The sequence below is a fragment of the Vidua chalybeata genome, chromosome 2 (genome assembly GCF_026979565.1).
Source record: "Vidua chalybeata isolate OUT-0048 chromosome 2, bVidCha1 merged haplotype, whole genome shotgun sequence".
In the NCBI taxonomy this organism is placed as follows: Eukaryota; Metazoa; Chordata; class Aves; order Passeriformes; family Viduidae; genus Vidua; species Vidua chalybeata.
Window position 1 is genome coordinate 97164635 of NC_071531.1, and position 22416 is coordinate 97187050.

Genomic DNA, 22416 nt, shown 5'->3' on the forward strand with positions numbered 1-22416 from the left:
TATATACTGAATAAAAATACAACTTTCACTTGTGTTTCTCTACCATATTTCAGTCAAATTTGGCCATTCACAGCAGAAACACTGGGCTTTGACTGTGCATATTCTCATACAGTTTCCCTTATATTTCACAGCCCCAATAGTGTGTTACTGCAGCCAGTGACTCCAGGGCTGTTTTTTGAACTCAGCCTCCCCACATAAATGCCTCTTTTAGAAGCTCTAGCCTGGCACCAGTTTCATGCTGATGCATGTGATAGAGGCCAAAGTCTCAAAGCTATAAAACCCGGCAAGTTCAATCACCCACGGGAGCATGAGGCACAGCATTCTGCCCACACACTGCTGTAGAAAAAAGCATACCCAGACGTCCTGATCCGATTAGCAATTCTGGCACCAAATCCTCACCCAGACAAAATACGTGTGACTGATACTTGCCTAGGACCAGCTCAAGGTTTCTCAACAGCGTAGGCAAAACTGAATCTGGTGGCATTACCAGGTTCATAAGTGGGAAGCTGATAACAGCCCCAAAAAGTTATTTCCCACTCCCTGCAGCATGACCTTCTCCATCCATCTACCTCATACACACTCCCACTGCAGCACACCCATCCCCTATCTTCTCAAACCCAGACTCAACTAACCAGATCCATCCAAGCGTCATTCCTTCTATAAAAGCTATTAATCCTCCACCTTGTTGTGCTGCAATCCTTAACCATGGTCAGGCAAATTTCAGGCTGCTGCAAGAGGGAAGAAACCAGGTAGGGGGTTTCTTTGCCTTGAGGAAAGGAGGCAGTGGAATGGGGCAAAAGGACACAGACTGAGGGTCAGGTTTTCTTCTTTCACCACAGTCCTACAAGGCTAGAGTGATGACTGATGCTGCTGAAGAGGGCTTCCCTCCCACAAAAATGTGGACTGCTCCTCCCAGTGCATCAGAGAGCTGTGTGAAGGGGAAGTAAAATAAGTTATCTGGGCACCAAATCAGTCCTTGCAGCCTCTGGTCCAAGCAGCACTGGCAGCTGTCACCATAACTGCCAGCTTCTCACACACCATAACATTCTCTGACACCCTCACATGATGTGCACAAAGGCTGGAGCTCAAGGATGTAGGGAAGTGTCTTTGTCCCAGCTCTGCAGAAACCATCCTTAGAAGGTCCATTCCGCAGAGGTGTAAAGGAAAAGCCACCAGATGCAATGCAGAACGCCTTTCTGGGAGCAGCTATTTTGTAATAGAGGTAACTGTAAAAAGGAAGAAGAAACCATTTTAAAATCTAAAAAACAAAAGGGATGGGACCCAGTTGTACAACCAATGGAGAGCAAGAAAAACTGTATGTGCAGGTAATGCACTTAAAAAAACCCATCGTTTCCATCTCTCAGAAACAAAAAAGACTCAAAACCACACTTAAATACTTCTGACAATGCAACAGCTTAAAACTTCTTTGCTGCCTTCTCTGATTTTCCATGGTTATTACCTTGGGACACAGGGGCTTCTTGGTCAGATACTTAGTGGCAGGTTCACAAAGGCAACAATGAGATAAGCAGAGACCCAAAGTAATGAGATAAGCAGAGACTCAAAGGCAGTAAGGATCACACCATGGTTTCTGACATGCTATGGAATGGGTTTTCTCCACACTGTGAGCTTACTATCATCTTTTAAATGAAATAACATGCTTCCTGGAAAGACCTCTGCTATTAAATATTTGGGATAACTACCACAAATAGACTCTAGCAGAATACTTCTCACAGAAGTTTTTTTGTGTCTGTGTATGTAGAGCAAATTTAGAAGTCATCCAATTATAAGTACTTGCTCTTCAAGGAAAAATTCAAATTTTTACAAGTGCATGTTCCCAAGTTTTTCTCAGAAATTTAGAATAAAATATACACATATATCCAACTGGAGTTTTTCAACAAAAATTCTTACCGTAGCGCAAATGACGAAGGAGGCACACATTCTTGAGCTTAATACAAATCCAGCTTGATAAATAGATGGAAATATGGGTTTAGTAGGATTTAATTCATTCTTAGCCTTAAACCAGTCTTTGATAATAAGTGTGAAGCTAATAATACTAAATAACTGCAGTAGAAAGCTGTCTGGCATGTGTAGAGTTAATCATCTGTACATTCCTGGTTTATGATTACAAAGATGCTCATTATCCAGCATTGTGCATCTAGGGGACATGCAACCACTCTATGTTTCTTTACTAACCTGGATGTAAGTACCTAGAATTTAGTCCTGCAACTCTCATTTTTATTTCATCACTTTTTCTCCCATGTGCAGTTACATCTTTTCTATTTCATAAATAATTATTTGCCTGAGTCTTTTTAAGTTTAAAGGAAAGCATGAAGCAGAAAAATCTCTCAGCTGGAGACCTGGCTTGCCTAGAAAAAGGCTTGTGTTAACTAACACCCAATGCAGTGCTACCACCAGACCACGTAACAACAGCAGAGAAAATACAGAGTACTGTGACAACACAAAAATCTCACTTTAAAAAGCCATCTTGTAACTCCCAAGTAACAGCTACTTATACGCTCTCTGTTCATAGACATACAAAAGTAATTTCTACTTCAAATTATCAGGCAGCTCTTCCTACTTGCACAGTCACATGGCCCCAGTGAAAGCAGTGATCGACTACAATCCTATCTCCAAACCCGCTACCCATCTCTCCATTGGAGCTCCAGGGCCATTCACATGCTAAGCCTGTTCTCTGAGAAGATCTCTGGTTCTGCAAACAACATAGTAAAAGTCTGTTCAGGACAGATTGAAAAGAAAAACAAAAACAAAACAAAAAATACAAAAAAAAAAAACAAAAAAAAAAAAAAAAAAAAAAAAAACAAACATTATTAAAGGAACATGGTCTGTATGATAAATAAGGGGCTCATAATATAAATTTACCCTTGGACTTACATTGTCCATTGTCTTTCAACTTCTGTATTTTGCACATCATCTTTACCTGCTGTTACTTCTCAGATTAGATATGTCTGTATTTTAGCTCAGAATCTTGTATTTCCTCTGCATCTTGGAAGAGCTGTGCAGACCCATAAGAGCTGACAAGCCTACAGAAAACCATGTACAATTTTGAATCCTTGTATGATTTAAGGAGAACTACACTGGTTGAATACTTTAGTTTTTTCTAAATGCAAATATGCAAAGATTTATGAAGATGTGGCTTAACATATAGACAGCAAGTGATGAAGCCTGGCATTACCATTTACTTATTAACAAAACTGCATGTTCACCATCAGGTTTTTTTCCCAGAAGGTCTACGCCTTCAGCCATCATACATTCTTTGCACACCTTGAAGCTTCAGCACAGCTGGTGAAATTCCTGGGCTCCTAGAATGAACTGCTTGTAAGCCTGATTTTGCCATTTCCATGGAGCCTGAAGCCATGAGACTCTCTCTACTAAGTTTTAAACTGTATGTTTTCTTATATCCTGATTATGACAACACATTTAGTAACACGCACTCCCTAAAGGTGATCTAAAAACAAAACATCAAGCAAAATTTGCTATGCAAACAGTTTTTAGAAACAGTTTTGTGATCCCTTGCTCAAATTACTCTGCACAGCTAAGTCAGCAACGTGCATGGGGATAAAGAAACCAATTATTCCGACTCTCATCAAGTACCAGATTTTGAATAGATGCAATATTGCAAGAGCAAGAGACCATTGTGCTTAAATAGCTAGCTACATGGGAGGAGTCTTAGCTCATCCACTAAAGAGGATATCAATATTCCCTTCCCAGTCATCTTTCAACACCTAGCTATCTTACACAGCTCTGAATTTCACAGATGCCCTCATTTATCAGTAAATACAATAAATAGGCTCTTACTGAAAAAGTAGAGTACAAGACGATGTCACATGTCATAGTAAAAGGAGCATTTTAGGAGTTGGCTTGGCCAATCAAGCACCCAGATTCTGGTTGTTTTTATTCCCAGGCCATACACAAGCATTGAAGATAATGGGATGGATGCTTTTACAAATGCAAAGAATGAAAGCCAGGACTTACCATCCAAAAATGAACCCAAGCATTTCTCAGGCTATGCATAAGTGCAAGGTTAAAGCCACTCACCCGATGGCAAAATACAGTTACCTCTAACGTGCGATGAAGCAGCGACTTCGCTTCAACACTGCAAGATTGTTTACAAGAAAGGAAATGAAGCTCAACTTCTCCAGGTGAAGCTGTAGAGGAATTCAAGGCAGCCAGAAACTAATTATTCAGCTGGAGTTTGGCCAGGACACTGGAGTTAGCACTGCTGCTCTCAAAGATTGTGTCGGGGGACTATGCAGTGACCACCAGCACCATCTATTGTCATCAACGCTGCTTCCCACAGAACCCAGGTTCTCCTTGGAAAGCTCCCATTTCTGGATTGAGAAGCCCAGCCCTAGTCAGTTTGGGAACAACGTAGGACAAGGAGGAAGGGTGAGAAGTAGAACTATTAGTGTCACTTTCAAGAGCAGTAAATTTTACATGGATTAAAGGGATGAAATCTTTATATATAGCAAAAAGGATAATTATAATGAAGGCATCTGTCTAGCTGGTACCACCTACAGCAAGACCTGCAAGCAGTAATTGTACAATAACAACGTGATGTTTAGTGTGAGGTTTAGGACATTCTGCCAGAAAACCTAAAGTATCCAGGTTGTAAAACAGTGTAATAAGTAGGTAATCCCCAGCCTGGCGTCCAAGTTACTGCCCTAACCTGTTCCTTATGATTATAAAATGTCTCGGTGTCAGCAGGTTCACTGTGAGTCAGAGCTGAAATAATAAATGGCTTATTCTCCATCCTGATGGAGGAAATACATCATGGCTCATTGTGGCTCACTTACTGAGGCTTTTTTTTTTTTTTCAAACAGGAAAATGTAAAAATAACCAACTCATTCTGCCTTATTGCACTTATTTTTGATTAACAAGGGCCTTATTACAATTAAATTTAAAAAGAAAAAACAGTGTGTTTTCAATATGGCCTGCAAAAACAATACCTTAGGAAAAAATACCAAAGAAAAATACTGCACAAACAGCTGAAGAACACAAAATTTGTGACAAATAGTCTCTTTGCCAAAGTGATTCCAACACTTGGCTCCTGTAAACAACAGGTTGCCTGAGCTGAGGTAAAAGTATAGGCTGTAACCTTGAGGCACTTCTGCTCCCAAAAATCTATCTTTAGTCAGGTCCCTGTGCTCACAATACGATGACAACTCAAGTGGTGCATTTGCACACTCAGGACCTCTAGCTGTGAACTCCAGGAGAAAGGTGCCATCTCCTGCTTCGCACATTGCTGGCAAGCAAACAGTGCCCTACTTCTGTCACGTCTGCCCCAACACTACACATAAACCACACAAAATGTCCTCCTTGAAAACTCTTAAGAGACCCATAAAACCCCAGCAACTCAAAAAAACCCATCCTTTACTTAGCACAGATATATATAACAGAAGGAGCATTGTAAGCAAGGCGCAGTCAATCCTTGACACTTTTTGCAAACTGAAAGAACAGTAACAAGTGGAAGAAAATAAGCATCATTATTTTATGGACTTAGACAGAAAGTACAGACATATGAAGATGATTATTTCAAGCTCAAATTTGGAGCACATGTATTTTTATACACACACAGAGTGGCCTAAATACACAGAATACTTAAAACAACAGAATAATATATAAAACCCAGAACAATATAAAAAAAATTATAAGCAAATTTTTAGATTTTTAATAACATCCATTCTCAAAAAAAGAAATGAAAGTACCTAAAACAGTAGAAAATACAAATAGAGATAATTTTCAGAAATTATTAAGAAAAAAAAAGTGAGTGAATATCACAAAGACAGCTCCAATTGTTTTCAGAGAAATATCTGTCCAAAAGGATTGCAAGTTCTATGACTCTGCATATTTGAAATACACAACAATTGACATTAGACATACAAAGAATACAAAATTCTTTGAATGAAAATAACATGCACTAAGAAAATAAAATTTCTCTGTTATTTTATTGTAGGAAAAAAATATCCTTACATTTTTCTACATTATATGCAGAATAACAAATTATAAATTAATAATTTAGACTAGAGTAGGAAAAAACAAATGTTAATTCCCAGAGTACTACTGCTAATAAGCTGGTAATCAATAACTAAGTTATTTATGACCAATACTATACCAAAAATACAGACTGAAGTACAAAATTAATGTTAGAGTGGTGTCCCTTGACTGAAAGTTTTTTACATGTACGGTTTAAATGCACAAACAATTTCCATTTCTAGCATATCCTTTTTGCAGCTTCTTGTGCACAGTTTGGTAACTCAATTTTATTATGACCCTTAAAACATCAACATCCTGTGGGTAGTAGCAGTGGCCAGGACTCAGAGCTACAACTGCAGCAGGGCAGGCATTTTCATCATGCGCACGTTTTGCCACGCCAGAGCTTGCCTGTGAGACACTGCAGTGCTGGGTTCCACCCCACGCTGTTTTCTAGCTGAAAACCCCAAATCATTTGAGTTCTGTTCTGGTGCTATCCATCAGCCCTAATTCTTGGCAGCTACTTAAAAGGGTTAATGATCTTGCAATGGAGTCATGGGACTTTGAGTCATGGTCCCAAGCTCCAGGTTCCACCACCAGTCCCCACACTGCTCCAGGCCTGTGCTCCTCCTCAGCTGCCCTACCACCGCCAGCGAGGACACAGGAACCCTTCTCTCTCTTCCTGGGCCTGTCTCTAGGCTTCACAGGATTTTGTGACAGCTTCTGATACATTCAAGGTTGTCCCCCTTCCACCCTCAACAGAAGTGCATGCCAAAGTGAGTGAAAATATTGGCGTGTGAAAGGTGGATACACTGAAGCTATGCAAGCACAACAAACCCTGTCATGCTTCCCTGCTTCCCACACCATCACCTCCCCACACCACATATCCCCCAGTTTCCCATGAGCATAACCTTAATCCCACAATCTGCACTCCCTCTCCAACTTTGCTACTTTCACTCCTTTATCTTTAGCAGCCCCCAAATACTGCAAGCCCCAAGTGAAAGGCTTCCAAACTCCACAGCATCCTTCAGTTCCTCCTAAACAACCCTCCTTGGAGAATCCACCAGGTCCATAAAAGAGCTTGGACTGGTCAGCAAGCTGCTACCCACCAGAAAGAAAACGGCAATCCCAAGCATGGTTACTTAACTCTTGAACTGAACCTTTTTTTTAAATGATGTTTTATGACATCCACAATAATGAATATTCCAGTGATGAGCATAGAAGCTGGATTCATTACTGCCTTGTGACTCATTAAGGGTTTTTTTCTAAACTGAGCAAAGTTTCCATATTTTTTGTGCCACATCTCACATCAGAGCTACACTTCAAGGAAGTGTTACAAATCAAAACAACTTCGATGACAACACTACAAAGAAGAACAAAACACTCAGCAATTGGAATGGCAAGAAATTAGGATTTATATATATCCCCCAGATACATTTAGAATTTTTAATCCCTTTCACACTTTGGACTTCAACCCTTTAAAATGCAGGAAGAATGGTTCATTTTAAGCTTCTGGACTTTTTTCTTTTAATTTCATTTCCATTTTGGCTTGTGTTGTGAACAGATCTGTTCAGTGATATTATACAGCACTGCTTCAGAAAGCAAAAGTCTGCTCTTTTCCATCCTAGATCAGTAAGAGAGAAAAAATTTCCTCCTTCTAACCCAAAGATCACAGAAAAGAATACATTTCTCTAAAGACAAGATTTGCAGACAGTTGTCATACCTTGTACTGAACGACAAAGTTGGACAAAGCATACAAGCTTTGTATTACACAAGCTTTTCCTTTAACTCTTTTTATTAATTTTTTGAATGGGTATATTTATTTCCTTACATACAATTCACAGTACGTTATCTTCCTTATTAATTGCAGCTTGGTTTTGGCCCTCATTTAATTCTGTACCTTTTTCTTTTATTCTCATCTGCATTTACAATGTTAATGAAGAGTTTGTGCTTCCAGGTAAAGATTGTTTTTTTGAGCTGATAGGAAATCCTATAAGGTCTTACGGTTGCAGTTTTTCTCCATAACAAACCCTTCCATTACGTTGGAGATTACATACCTTAAAGATATTCCTTTTCTTTGTGACACATATTCTCTTCTCTTTAGAAAGTAAAACTTTCCTAACTAAGCGTCAATGACAGAAAGCAGGATTTTACAAAGCAAAAAAAAACCAGAAAAACACAACAACTCATGGCACTCACAATTTAACTCACATATCAAAGTCTTTCTCATTTCCTCTCTTGCCTTTTCTTACAAACACCACAACCAAAATACACTTCTTTGCTTTGATTTTCAAAACTCTACTGTTTCCAAAGACAAGAAAATTTCTCTGCAACCCGCTGAGGTTACCAGCATGTTACAGCTTTTGTTCCTGTATGAAGGCCATCCAGCCTTTGCAGACTTTCTAGAAAGCACAGAACAACTCGCAGTTTGGATACGTCCTACATCTGTCCTGGAAGGGAGCAAGCCCAAGACTGATGGATGTCGTGGCCATCTCCGACTCAAGGAACACATCTGATCATACGCAACCCGGACCCATCACACTGCTGTGCATCCCTGGTCTTTTTCAAAAGGGAAAAGGGTGACAATCCTCTTGGACTGCATATGCATAGAAGTTATGCTATTTATCTGAAAAAACATACCTCTGCTGTGTGCAAATTGTGTGGTTGTGCTCAGTATTTAGGAGACCAGAGTTAAGACTCCCCAGCGCTGGCAAGCAGGGAGTTAGGTGTAGGTTAAACCCCATGTATGGCTGTCACCTTTCTACCTCCTTGGAGGAGCAGACTGCTACTATCACAAGTGAAACCTGTGATTTCTCTACAGACTAGAAGATACTTGCTTTTTTTACTCGTTCTTACAGAACCGTTTTTCCAGTCCTTTAGCAGCCACTATGCTATGGGCAAGAAGATATTCAGATCTTGGTTTCCAAATCAGTTTGCCAAACTATAGCCTGTACAGAAAAAAAGCCCAGAGGTTCCTGAACTCTCGGTGTCTGGAAAACATGGCAAATTGGGCCAGTCCCCTGTGGAGTCAAAATGCAAAGTCTTCACAGGAGGTGCAAACAACGTGGTCCAAGATTACCATCTTAGTTCCGTACACTTGGAGCTACAGGTCTGAATTTGATGAGGTTATTTTGTCAACACTTGAAGCTGTCCCTTAGCCTCTTCCCTAAACTAACAGTGTCTCATAATTTGAGTCTAAAAAGACTTCTATGGAAGGTCACAATGGCTGCCTCCTTTCTCAGGAATTACTGTGCCTGATGATGTTCCTCCTTGTGAACATTTAGAACAGGAACCTATTCCCCTCCACCAACTATCATTCCCACGCAGACCAGCCTTCTAATCTAAAAGCACACTACGTAACCCTCTTCACATCTATCTTCTCTCTCTTCTACAGCTCCCCAAGGGCTTTCCTTGCAACACCAATAGATACTTTGAATCACAGAAGTCAACAAATGGATAGGAAACGATAAGCTTGACTAAAGGTTCCTTTCAGGTAGGAAGGAACCTGCAGGAAACCTCACACATTGTTCAGAAGAGGACTATGCTGTCCACAGTGGATCCTACTGGACTCTCCCACAACTGGTTTGCATCAGCAGTTACACACCTGACCTTTAGGTTACCAGTAGGAGATGAAGTAAAACCTTAACCAATAAGCAAGACCTATTTTTCTTATTGGTGTTGCCTATGTGAACATTAATACGATGTACATGGCAGAGGAAAACAGGTGTTAATGAGGAGAGGGAATATTAAGTAGAGATATTCTTTGCTACTCTATTTGTATTCCTAATGTAATAAAATTTAGTGTAAGTGGTACTCAAGCAAATCAGCAGCATTAGCAATAAACCCGGTTAGAAGTTTCTAACTATAAAAGCATTCCAGCCTCTGGGTTTTTTCCTTAAATTTGGAAGGTTTAGTATTTCAGTATAATTCAGTCCATGTTAAAGACATTTCTAGGAAAAGGCACATATCCTACAGCAAAGCTCATTTAACAGTCACTTACAAGCAACAAACTTAAAGCCTTTATTGGCAATTTCAACTTCTGCTCTAAATGATTCATTTATCCCTGGGATAAGCCTGAGCAAGGGATTCCCCCAGTGAAAGACAGACTAATCAAATTATTTCAAGTCAGTCAGGTATTCACCTTATGCCATCCGGCCCCGATGGCAAAATCACTTGTAATAGCAGATCTCCCAACGTTAGAGGAAAAAATACTTTCAGAGGCTAAACACTGGCTTAATCAGAGCCAAAAGACAAAGTTCCCACAGTCAGAATCACATAACGGTTACCGCTGTCTCCTTCTCACTCGTAACCTTTCACACTGTGCTGGAAGTGGCTTCTATACAGATACATAAAGGTCTTTTCCAGCCTGAACAATTCTGTGTTTCTATGACACACACTCTCATTTCAGACACGCACTAGACAGAACACAAAATTACCCTCACACACAAGGCAGCACTGCTACATTGCATCCCAGTGGCTGGCATAGAGAGGACGGATTTTTGCAAGATGCTGAAAGATCCCAGTACTGATCACCAAACCTGAAAAGGCTTGAGGTTCTCCATCCTTCCTTCTGGTGGAGTTGTATGCCATGCATCCACCAGGTGCTGGTACTTCTACACATCATGCCTAGCTAAAGGCACCTAACCTGGTAAGCGATTTTTGGTGTCAGTTATTTCTCACCTCTGTCTCTTCCTGGATGATAACTTGATAATTAAGAGGTTTGGTGCACTTTCATTCCAGCCAGGTTACTGAAGGACAGGCTGCAGCACCTGCACGGTATAGCATGGCAGCTAGCCGGCAATGGAAAGTACAGGAAATACCAGCTCTTGTCCCAGGAGTAGACAGGAAACATGGGTAAAAGATAAACACTTATACCAGTAACTATGCAGGTTTTTCTTTTCCTCTGCTTCTACCCACCTCTCGAAACTCCAACAGCTTTCATCCCTCTCACTTAGGAGAGCCATTCAGGCTTCCACCTCCCCTGGTGCCCCTGCTCTACACCTGCCAATGAAAATGGAAATATTTCTTCTCAACCATATAGTTTTTGATGTTGACAACTTTTATTTCACACAGGAAGAACCTCCTGCACACCTGAAAGTTTGCCAGTCTCTAAGAAAAGGCACTGCTTCCTTTAGGAGCATCATCATGCCACCACCACCACTGCTATTCCCTCTGTTCTCAAATCTAACGCAAAGGGGAGTCACATGCTCCTGTTCCTACATCCCATAATACAAGGCTGCTATTTATCAATCAATGCCTTGAGGTGCAGAGCAAAGCCCAAGCTAATAAAAATCTGCTGGGATTATCTGCTGGTGCTTCACATCAGCAACAGCCACAGCCAGGGAAAACTGAAGGGGAATTAAGGATGTGGCAGAGAGCATACAAAGAGTAAAGAGCAAAAGAAAAGGGATGCTGCAGGTATTTGAAGAGTTGGGGGTTAAAGATGGAAGAAAGGCAACAGAAATAGAGGCCCAAGTTTTTTTCTTTTTCTTTTCATTTTTTATTTTAAACTTGAATCCAAGGCATTAAATAATGACTTAAATATACACGGGCAAACAGATATTCGCTATGTTTTGCTCAATAAATAACTAACCACTGGAACCCATGCCTGCAGGATAACTGCTGGAAAAATGACTTACAGTGATTAAAAAAGGATTAAATGGGTTTTATAAGCAATAGTATCTGTTGTTAAACATGCTAAAATAAAATTACAAGAGTTAATAATCTGTTTGCTTCAGGGCATAAATTAATCCTCATCTAAGGGTAGCAGAGATCTGCTTGCATGTCAGCTCGATATCTCGTGCAACAACTCCTCTCCATTGGCAAGCAGTCCTTGCTTTTGATTCCTGGCATTTAAAAATTGTCTTTCTTGCCTGAAAAAAGAGCATGCTATTGCTCAAGCCTTCAACTGACCTCACATAATTAAGTGGAGTTTACCAGACGTATCATTCCCTTGAGGAGCGGGGGTGAAATGCTTGAAAAGGGAAGAAAACAGTTTAATTGCTCCACATTTCAATATTCTGCTCTCAGTTTCTTTAAATACAGTTGTCAGGGCACTAATACCAAGCACATGAGTTGAAACTGTTGGAAAAAGCTTAAAGACATGAACAAAGCACGCAATCTATTCGTACTTTTCAGTGCAAATGGTTCATCAGGCAAATCATTTTATGAGAAAGTAAGATCTTTGGGACAGTCAGGGAATATTTTTAACATATTAGAACAGAAGAATTTACTCTGCCTGGCAATAGTTAAAGCTTATGTAACATCACAGCCTGGTTCTCAAAGATGGAATAGGGCTGACATACAAACTCCTCAAGATTATGATCCCAGCCCTCTCCAAACCCAAACCCATGAACCTTACTAACAGATTGGCTAGTCTCCCAAATAATTGCTTCTGGACAAAACACAACACAGAATGTGACACATCCACTGTGGTTATGAACTTTTAGTTTCAATCACCTGTTTGAACATTCTCACAGGTAGGATGGCTGCATGCTGGGGACTCCTCCCCTGGCTCAGGACAGATCCTAGAGGAAGAAATCTTGAACAGGAGCCACACAGAACTCATTCCACAAGTAACCTTTCCTTCCAAACTCTCAGGCTAAACTCCTCAGTTCTACTACTCTACAGATTTTATATTATTATCTTTTATTTTTAGAGGGGTGCAAATTCTAGCTGGTCCAGTTTGGCAACCCAAATGCTCAACATTTGAACTGTGTTTTCAGAAAAGGACTTTGCAATGGTCCACATTAACTCACTAGCAATTCAGATCACGTCCAGAGTGCTTCTGCAAAGTTTGGCAGTGACCACCCAACAGATCAGCATCAGTGCTGGAGCCCCATGTTAAACTCATGGCCAAAGCAAGACATATAAAATGCCTAGTAGGAAAAAACAAACAAATAATTAAAAAAAAAAAACAAGAAAAACCTATGAACCTTAAATTTGTTTTATAGCAAATACAAACATACTGTTTCAAACCACTGTATGTATATATTCCCTCTCCTTCCCTACTGCTGAAACAGCAAAGCATGCATGGCAGATGGTATGATTCATCTGAAAATTACTCTAGCAGCACTCTATTAGCCTCTAAGGAGTAAACTAGGATAAAAATATTCTGAATGTTAACTAAAAGTAGGCAGTTGTCATGAGGAGTCGTCAGGTCAGTCTACTTGCTTAGTTTGCAGAATTTTCCTTTCAATCAGCAAGAAGCACTACACATGAAGATAACATCACTTACTTGTTCTACCTACAAGGAATTATTGCAGAAGGGAAGCAACTGGGATACAAAAAGGTTTCTTTTCCCACACTGAAGTAAAAATGTACCAGCCACAGTCAGGCCAAGAGCCACAGGACATCACGTTAACAATGGCCTCAGCCATTTCAGGTGAGATGGGAGAGATTCAGTTTCTAGAGACTGCACATCTTAGCTAGGAGAACAACTTTCCACATGCCCAGTAGCTGAATGCAAATCTGCTCAGTGGAAAACATGGAAGAAGGGATCTCAGGAAGTCTGTCCTTGCCCCAAGGTATCAGTAATTACACCCATCAGCCCACATGGCACACAGGGTAACTTGCCAGGGAAGTGACAAAACTAATGCCTGCACCACATTCAGTGTTAGGACAGCCTTAACAAGCAGCCTGATTAAAAAATGCAGTAAAAGCATCATACCATGAGTCCCCCTGCTTCATGCAAAAGACAGGAGTCAGCAGTGCTCCATGTCTTCTTCCAGAGAAATTAAAAAGTATAGGAGGCAAGGAATTGGGTTGCCAGATGCAAGGAATGCTGAGCACTCACTCAATGACCTCTTGGACTAGCACAGGATGCCTCCAACTGAAACACCATCACTCATTTGAAAATAAGAAACAAAAGACATTCTTAGGTGATTCAGATTATGTTGACAGTAAAAAAAATCACTAGAGTGCAGCCCACTGCCCCAGGACTGAGTAGTCTAATTGCCTGGGCTCTGGGCCCCAAGCTAAAAACCTCCTTCCCAAATAAACAGTCCACAAGAACTGATTTATTCTTCTACTCCATCAACAATAATCCTCAGTCAACAGAAGCTGAGAATTTGGTGCATTATATATGCAGGTTAACCAGATGAAGCCAGTAATGCAGTTGCCCTCATCTTTGGGGGGAAGGTGGTGAAACTGTGCTTAATGTAATATCTTCAAAAAGGCATTTTCTACATATGTATACACTACCACGTCAGCCTCGTTGCATAACCGGGTTGTGCAATCCCTGCAAATTCATTTACATCTTCTGTTCCAGAGCTCCAGAACTGGGAAGGAGGGACTGCTGTCAAGGGAAAATGTGGATTTTGCATGAGTGGTCACCTTGGCCACAGGAAGATGGTCTGAAGAGAGGTCAAAGGCAGTGGGGAGGGCACCAGGACTCCATCCCTAATGCCTCTACTGCTCACCCAGAGCAGACATTTGGAACAGAGTTTTAGTTAGAAACCTCAAAGCAAAGAATGACTTCATAGCATCAGGGGATGACTAGCGTTGGCTTGGGCTGCAAGCAGAGAAGATTATGGTTTCTCCTTTTAATGCTTATGACTATGTCATTGCCACAGAACTGTAAAGAAGAAATAGGCAAGAGTGCAGTATCAGGTTTTCATAGACTGTACAAACTGGATTGTTCAAGAGTGACTCAAGTTCCTAACAAGCATGGAGAAGTCTGCATTAAGATAGTATCTTTTGATTTTTCCCAAAATCAATTGCAACAGGCTGCACTTGAAAATACTGCTTTAAACTCCCATTCTCATTTGTATTTCAGGGCAGCGTGTAGCGGATTTACTACATTTGCACATAAGGAGGACACAAAACACAAACAATACCAGGGACCAGACCTTAGATCAGCATTAAAACCCTACCAGCCAGAACACACACTCACACAATGTCAGAAGAGATGCTCAGCTCTTGCCACAAAGGTAAACCCTCAGCCATAAAAAACTGACACCATAGTTTTACTCAGAGGCTGCACATATTCATCTAGGAAAAAGGAGAAAAAGGCAATAAAATTAATCCTCCAATTTAAGCCAAAAGAGAAGGACCCTGGTTCAGCCCTCTCCATCCATCTCTGAGGTTTCCAAGCATTTAAAACATAAAACTGCTTTCCAGGTCTGCCTTAATACCATCCCAATGATGGCAGGACCAAGATACGATAAAAACTATGAACCCACACTCTGGGTTTTCACATCTAAAAAAAAAAAAATGTGGTGGGGTTTTTTTTGTTATCTTTCTCCACTATAGATTTCTAGATATTAATCAAAATCTAAATATATCTAGCTAGATAGAAGTGTGTAGAGCATTTTTAATTATGTTTAATTTATGTACTACAGTTTGATCAGATCACACATGAGGCTGCATCTCATCCTGAATTTCAAATAGCTTCTGGTTTAAGCTGCAGAGCCATCAGCTCATTTCAAAGAAGCAGGGGTGAAGCACAGTAAGCATAGCAGCAACTGCAAATATCTAAGCCTGACCTAGCTCTGGTAACTTAACCTTCCTTAACACCACATCATTTAAAAAATCAGTAGAAGTAATAATCAATCTAAAATAAATTAGTAGTAATAATAATGAATCTAATCAATAAACATTATTTACCTTGAAACAATATCTCATGGATTCATAAAATGGTTTGGGTTGGAAGGGACCTTAACATTAATCAGATTCCAATCCCACCACCACAGGCAGGGACACTTTCCACTAGACCACGTTGCTCAAAGTCCCTGGCCTTGAACACTTCCAGGGATGGGGCATCCACAACTTTTCTTGGCAAACTGTGCCAGTGCCTCACCATCCTCACAGTAAAAATTTCTTCCCAATATCTGATCTAAATGTACTCTCTTTCAGTTTAAATCCTCCAAGTTAGCACAAGCATTGCTTCCCTCACCTGAACCTCCAGAGACATTGAAAGATCTTACCGAGGAGCAAATGCAGCATGGTATCCTCTGGAGAGGCCAAGGGATGTACCTTAACTGATCTAACTAGTGAGAAGTCTATTCAGTGAATCACTACAAACTTCTCTGGTAATTTCAAAGAGGAAATATGATTACTTTCCCTGACCTCCTCTGCACACCTGAGCAGTAAGCGGCAGAGTACCCACAAAGGGGCCTGGCAGACGGAAGCGTTTCGGCAGGACTGCGCCAGAGGGCTCTGCTCCTGCGCCAGGCAGCTGCCAGGTCCCGGCTGGAACACCCCCTGAAATCTGCACAGCAGCACCCTGCGCCAGCACTGGGGCAGAAGCCAGGCTCCAGGCTCCCCCACCCAGCCTTGCGCTCACACCTCCCAACGCCGGTCCCCGCAGCCAGGGGCACTGGGAGCAGCCCGCAGCCCCGCAGTGCTCAGATGCTGGAGCCTGGCAGGGCAGCCCTGCAGGGGAACAGTGCCAAGGGGCAAGGAAAGAGAGGGTCCAACCAAACAGGTATGAATTACACCTGCTTACTGCACTTTCCCACGTGTAGGCAACAACAGCACATATAATCTCTCTTGCCCCAGAGCATGCCTTCAGAGACCCAGGTTTTCTGGGAGAAGGGGTTGGGGGCTGGCAAATAATTACATTAAATCTAAAGGTTCAGATTTGAGGAGCTTATTTTTGGAAAGAGAAGTCAACACGTTTAACAGTGAGCAGGAGAACAGAGCACATAATCCTTTCACATCCTGACAGGGTAGAACTGCGGAGGCCTGCTATGAAGCATGTCTGAATAACAGTATCTTCATTTTTTGAATATCTAATTAGGAGTTTCTATATATTGCAAAGCATTGCTATAAGATATAATTTAGTTGGCAAACACTAAAGATCTCAGTCTGTAAGTATGATTTTGGCAATCAAAATTCAAATCTGGATATGTATCCAAGATATGTATGGAACCGGTACCTGTTTTTTTTTTAATTCTAACAATTACAATCAAATTAGCAGATTAAATCATATCAGTTTTAAGCAAATGCAAGCTACAAGGAAATGAGCCTACACCACCACCACAACAGTGTATTTTTGGATTGTTAGTATCCTTACTCCCATTAGCGACTTCACATATATTTAATACATACTAAAGGGCAGTAAAAATCTAAGAAGGCTACGGATGCCAGAACTTAACACCGACTTAGAACTCACATATGCCAAAAACACATTTACAATTGTGCTAATTCCCACTGTGGGAACTGAAAGGCAGATTCATATAACACAATGGGCAACAAATCCATTCCTTTTATTTCCGTCGCCAAATTTTAATTAATTTCCATCCAGGCAAACACCGAGCATTTCTGCTGATCTTGCAGGATGTAAGCTCATTTGCACAATAAATGCGGTTTAGCAAGTCACCACATTTATAGCAAGTTGCTTCAGTCTTATCTAACTGCACAGTTTGAAAAGTCAGTGATGGGTAAGTGAAACCCCACCCACGTCACAGTTTCTGGAGTTAAGCACAAGAAAACTGAAGTTGCTACCTTGGCACTGCAAGTGAGACTGCCAACAGTAAATTGACAGATAGAGTCCACATTCTGAATTATGTGTATAACCCTTACTCAGGAAGGGGAAAAAGCATGCACTTCGCACTTCTGAGTTTCTCCCACAAAAATTAATGGCCATACTCCAATGCTCCAGAGCTCCCCTTCCAAAAAAAAAAAAAAAAAGCTGTATAAATTTGAACAGGTCACATATAAACAAATCCTGGGAGGCACAAAGCACTGCAGCACTAAAGCAGCCTTATGCACTTTCAACTTTCTCCAGAACCACAGTTTCCATGGACAGCACAAAGGCTGCTCACACGCATCACTCCTTCATGTATGTACACCTCTCATTTCATTAAAAAAAGGTTTTGATTTCTGCATGTGATGAAAATTTCATTGTGGTAGCAACTAAATTAAAGGAGGGGCATTTCTAACATTTTCTAAGAGAGACACCAACATGCAAGAAGTAGAGCCCAGCCCACTTCATCATTTTACACCCTGATACAGAAGCACCATGGAGGCCTGGCACTAAGTGGTCTTTGAGAAAGAGATACCAAAAAAAATTAAGATGCTAATAAAATAAGAATTCTCACATATTACAGAGCACAGCTAGAAGATATAATTTAGTCAGCAAATATTATGGTTAGGGACACCTCTGCTTGCAAGCACGTTTCTGGTAATCAGTCCAAACTTAAATCTGAGTATGTACTATTTCAGAGACCATGTTCCCAGCATAATCTCTCAAGTACACATGTGCCAGGTCCGAGAAGCTACACCCCATAGGCCTACGTAGCAACAGCCCTGACAAAGCTAAAAAGGAGTCCCACACACTCACACCAACATGAGCCTATACTGCACACACCAGTAAAGCATTTGGAGAAACACAGGCTACTTAGAAATGCAATCACAGCAATGCCTGGCATGCTCTCTTGAAGTATCAACAGAACTGAATGCACTTCCAACTGCGTGGATTCTCAGATTTCCCAAAAACCATGTTTCTAAGACTAGAACAAGAGAAGACGTGTACCTTTAAGTTTAATTAACTCTAGAATAAGACATATGTTCAAACAGAACTAGAACATATTGATACTGTGCAGTGATGCAAGATGCCTTTAACAGCTCAGTAAGTCATCTGAGCAAACTGAGTGCTGCCCTCCACTCCTCCAGCAATTCCTAATGTCTGTCTGATGCAGAAGCTGTCAGAGTCACAGGAGATTTTAAGTGACTACATTTTTAAAGATAGAGCCACTTCTGGTCCCATCTACCACAAACCAAAGCATTGCTAAGCCTTCACCATTCATTACAGAAGTGCTTCAAAACTTAGCATGTGCCTCTTTAGGCATCATTTTAAGCAATCCAGTAAAGACCAGTGTCCACTATCGAAATCTAGAACAAGCATGGGGCTTAATGAAGATCTTAGAAGATAATAACCAATCCTGTAAAAGCACGTTAACTCTTTTTATTCCTTCTCCGTTAGGAATGGAGACCTACCAAGAAACCTCATGATGCTGCGCTGCTCACTTAAGACATCTGCATATCATAAACGACAGTGCAGGAATGATGCACCTTTGTTTGATAAACACACATGATTAATGTTTACTAAGTAGATTTAGAAATAATACTTAAATGTGAATATCACTTATCTTCGCAGATCAATTCACCTTGTGCTGAAGCTCTCTATGGAGCAGCAGACATGATGTTCTTCAAAATGAGACCCTTTCCAATGCACTTAATTTTTGAAGCACAACCTATCATCACCAAGAGCAGTGTTTTCCCAATATTTAAAACCCATTTCAGCAACCAGACTGACAAACAAAAATGCTACAAAATTCATTAAAATATTAGTATGCACTACCATATGCTTAACTATAACTGTCTGCAGCCAGCAACAGCGAATTTGAAGTTCCTTTCTCACAAGAGTTGACAATGAAGTAAATATATCCATCTTTTACATATTCCTGGAAGAGGAAAACAATAAACTATATTTCAGGTTATCTTCACTATGTCTTAGTCTATTAGTCATTACTCAAGGTTTTAAAATAATTTCCATCAGAAATCCTTGTTTCATATATGAACTTCTTCCCAAAACAGAAGGGGCTGAGAGCTGAATTTCTGTAGCCACAGCCCTACATATTTCACAAATCTGTGGCTGCAAAATATATCTGCATTTTTATTCCAGAAGCCAAGCACTTATTTTACAAAATGATTCATCAGTTGAGTAAACAGAGACGTGCGTATTTAGGCAGCATCATGCTTTGGAAACCAAAAAGATATGAGCAGACATCCCAAGACTACACAGTTTCTGGTGCCTTACTGAAAAACCCAACCACCAAAAGTACTGCCTATTTTATTAAAAAGAAAGAAGTAAAAAAAGAAAGCAACCTCACATACCTCACCTAAAAATCTTTATCTCCTTGCACCACACTGCTTCCCCTTTCCATCACAAGCAGCAAAGGCTCCAGTTCCCCAAACAAACAACTTCACCAACTACTTGTAAAACCATGTGATATGAAAATAATGATAATAAGGAAGCAGCTGAGCATGTCATAAAAAATATGGTGACAGAGAGCTGTTACCTTGTCTTTGTATTGAAGTTCTTTAAAGGCACTTAAGGAAAATTTAGTTAATTATGGCACTATAACAAAGCCACTCACACATTTCATTTTGGTGTTTAGTCTTACCTATAATCCTACGAGTAACTGAATAGATACCACAGCAAACAGAAAACAGGCAAAGAAAATTAAGAGAAAAATAAAACATTATTCAAGGCCCTGATGGGAAGCTCAAAACCACTGATGCAGCTCAGCCATGAGTTATTCAGACACAGGTGAGGAGAGCACCTTCCACCTGCAAAAATTAAGCTGAACTTTCACACCTGAAACTAAGCAAAATGCAAGCTGGTGACTCACAGACAACGTAGGCTGCTACAAGAGGCATTTTGCTGGCAGTGAGCAGGTATGCAAGACACCAAAACATTTTCTCACAACAGGGTGGGCTGAGGCCAGGTGTCATGGCAGAGCAGACTCAACTTCAGCTGCCAGCTCTTGAGGCTATTTGCCACGTGTAAAAAGGTATGACTGTATAGCATTGACCTTGACAGAATCCATAAACAGAAATTCAAACATACACACCTCTACCTGCATATGCCTGTGTGTGCTGCATGAATGTATATTACAATGCATGATGCTGGGGGGGCACAGATCACCTGGGGAGGCATCTTAAGGGACAGAGGTAAATGCCCACAGGTATGTAACCAGTACTGAGGGAATACACAGGCTGAGTTAAAGGCAATCTTCAATTGTGATTTTTCCCACAAAAAAAAAAAATCATAAGAAAAGCCTCACAAAAATTATCTTTAAGGTCTCTTCCAATCCCAACCATTCCATGACTCTATTATTTTCTATGTACTCATTTCAATTTAAATAAATCATATGAATTTCCACAATTTAAACTGTTCACTGATCTAGCTTCAAAAACTTTGAAAAAATTCAGTGAAAATTGTTCTTGATTTTTTTCAGTATTTCTAATGTTTTTCAGTACTTGTGATTTTCAAACCAAATACAACAGAACCAGAACAACCCAGAATTCATTTTGCATGAAGACCAATTCACTACAGAATAGTGCTGACCACAGAGAGCTCCTATGATAAGGCCACCCAAAGCACCTGTCCCATGCCTGTTTTGGCCTCAGGCTTTCAGGCTTACAACCATTCATCCCTCTGCAGCAGCTAGGTATCTATTCTCATTCCTTCAACAATGACAGCAAAGGAATTTAGGTGAACAAGCTTCCTTGGGACTAGAAGTCATGGAGGGGTATATGCCCATGGGACCTTAACACTTGCCACTACGAAAAATCAACAACACATCCACCTCCAGATGAGTGACACCAAAACTCCATGTTTCCTGTTCAAAAATGTTACAGGGTTTTATTTGAACCCATTTTCAAAAGCAGACTGCAAGGATGAGACCATTCAAGGAAGCTTAACTGTGACAGCTCCTTTACAATACATCTCAACACTTGCCATAAAGCAAAGACATCATGAAATATGCACATCACAGAGATGTTCTCTATTTTATATATGATGATTAGCCAAAAAGCTATCATATTTGAGTCAAAAAATAGTTATCTACAGCTGCAGTGGAGTTCTTGCCTCTTCTGTTTTAAGCCTTGGCTTACATCAAAGTAAGGCAAAATGTTGCTTCTATTTGACCACTGTACTACCAGAAAAGTCTCGTTCTTCCATGTAACTTTCACAACAATTTCTTTCTTATCTCTACAGCAAATCTTGCTCTTGCTTCGCTTTCTCTGAGCAGCACAGGTCACTATCAGCACTCATTCACAACCAACAATGCAGCACATCTGGCAGAGCACATCCCCAGTGCTTCATTCAATGCAGCCACCCCAATGGGGGCCATGGGAGACTTTGCTCTCTTAGAGTTCAACAGGGGATTTGTTTATAAAGCAGAGTTTGTGACAAAAAAAGCTGGAATAAATGACTGTGTATGTATCACTGAGAACAATTTACCTACTTAAATAAATCTGTGTTACTGATAGTTTTATGTTAATACCTTTGGCTTATACCCATATTTTAAAAAGCATTTTTATTTTAATGTTTTTATTCAGAAGAGCTTGGATGCTGTTTTGAGCTCCTACCAGATAATGTTGACACCTCTGAACCTTCTTAAGTGAAAAATTAAAAAGAAGTTTGACATCATGTATTAAATCAGGGCAGTACCTAGTCACAAGCACTAGAGCAGTCAGCCCTCAACTTCTGTCTGAGAAACATCACCTTGCCACTATACAGAAAGTGCACATTCTTTTTCAGTTCTTGTGCGTTTCATATATTTTGTGAAGAATTTGAAAGGTGCCTTATTGCACTTGCAAACCCCAACAAGATGAAGTGTCTCAAAGTTTTACTTAACGGGAAAAAAAAAAATACCCCCCCATTTCCCAGCCTGCGTCAGCAGTGCACAA

General features: G+C 40.5%; 1 protein-coding gene across 1 annotated transcript in view; it reads right to left on the reverse strand.

Annotated features, from left to right (window-relative positions):
• FOXO1 (forkhead box O1) overlaps positions 1–22416 on the reverse strand; it is a 60207-nt gene that overhangs the window by 34657 nt on the left and 3134 nt on the right. The gene's annotated exons all lie outside the window — the stretch shown is intronic.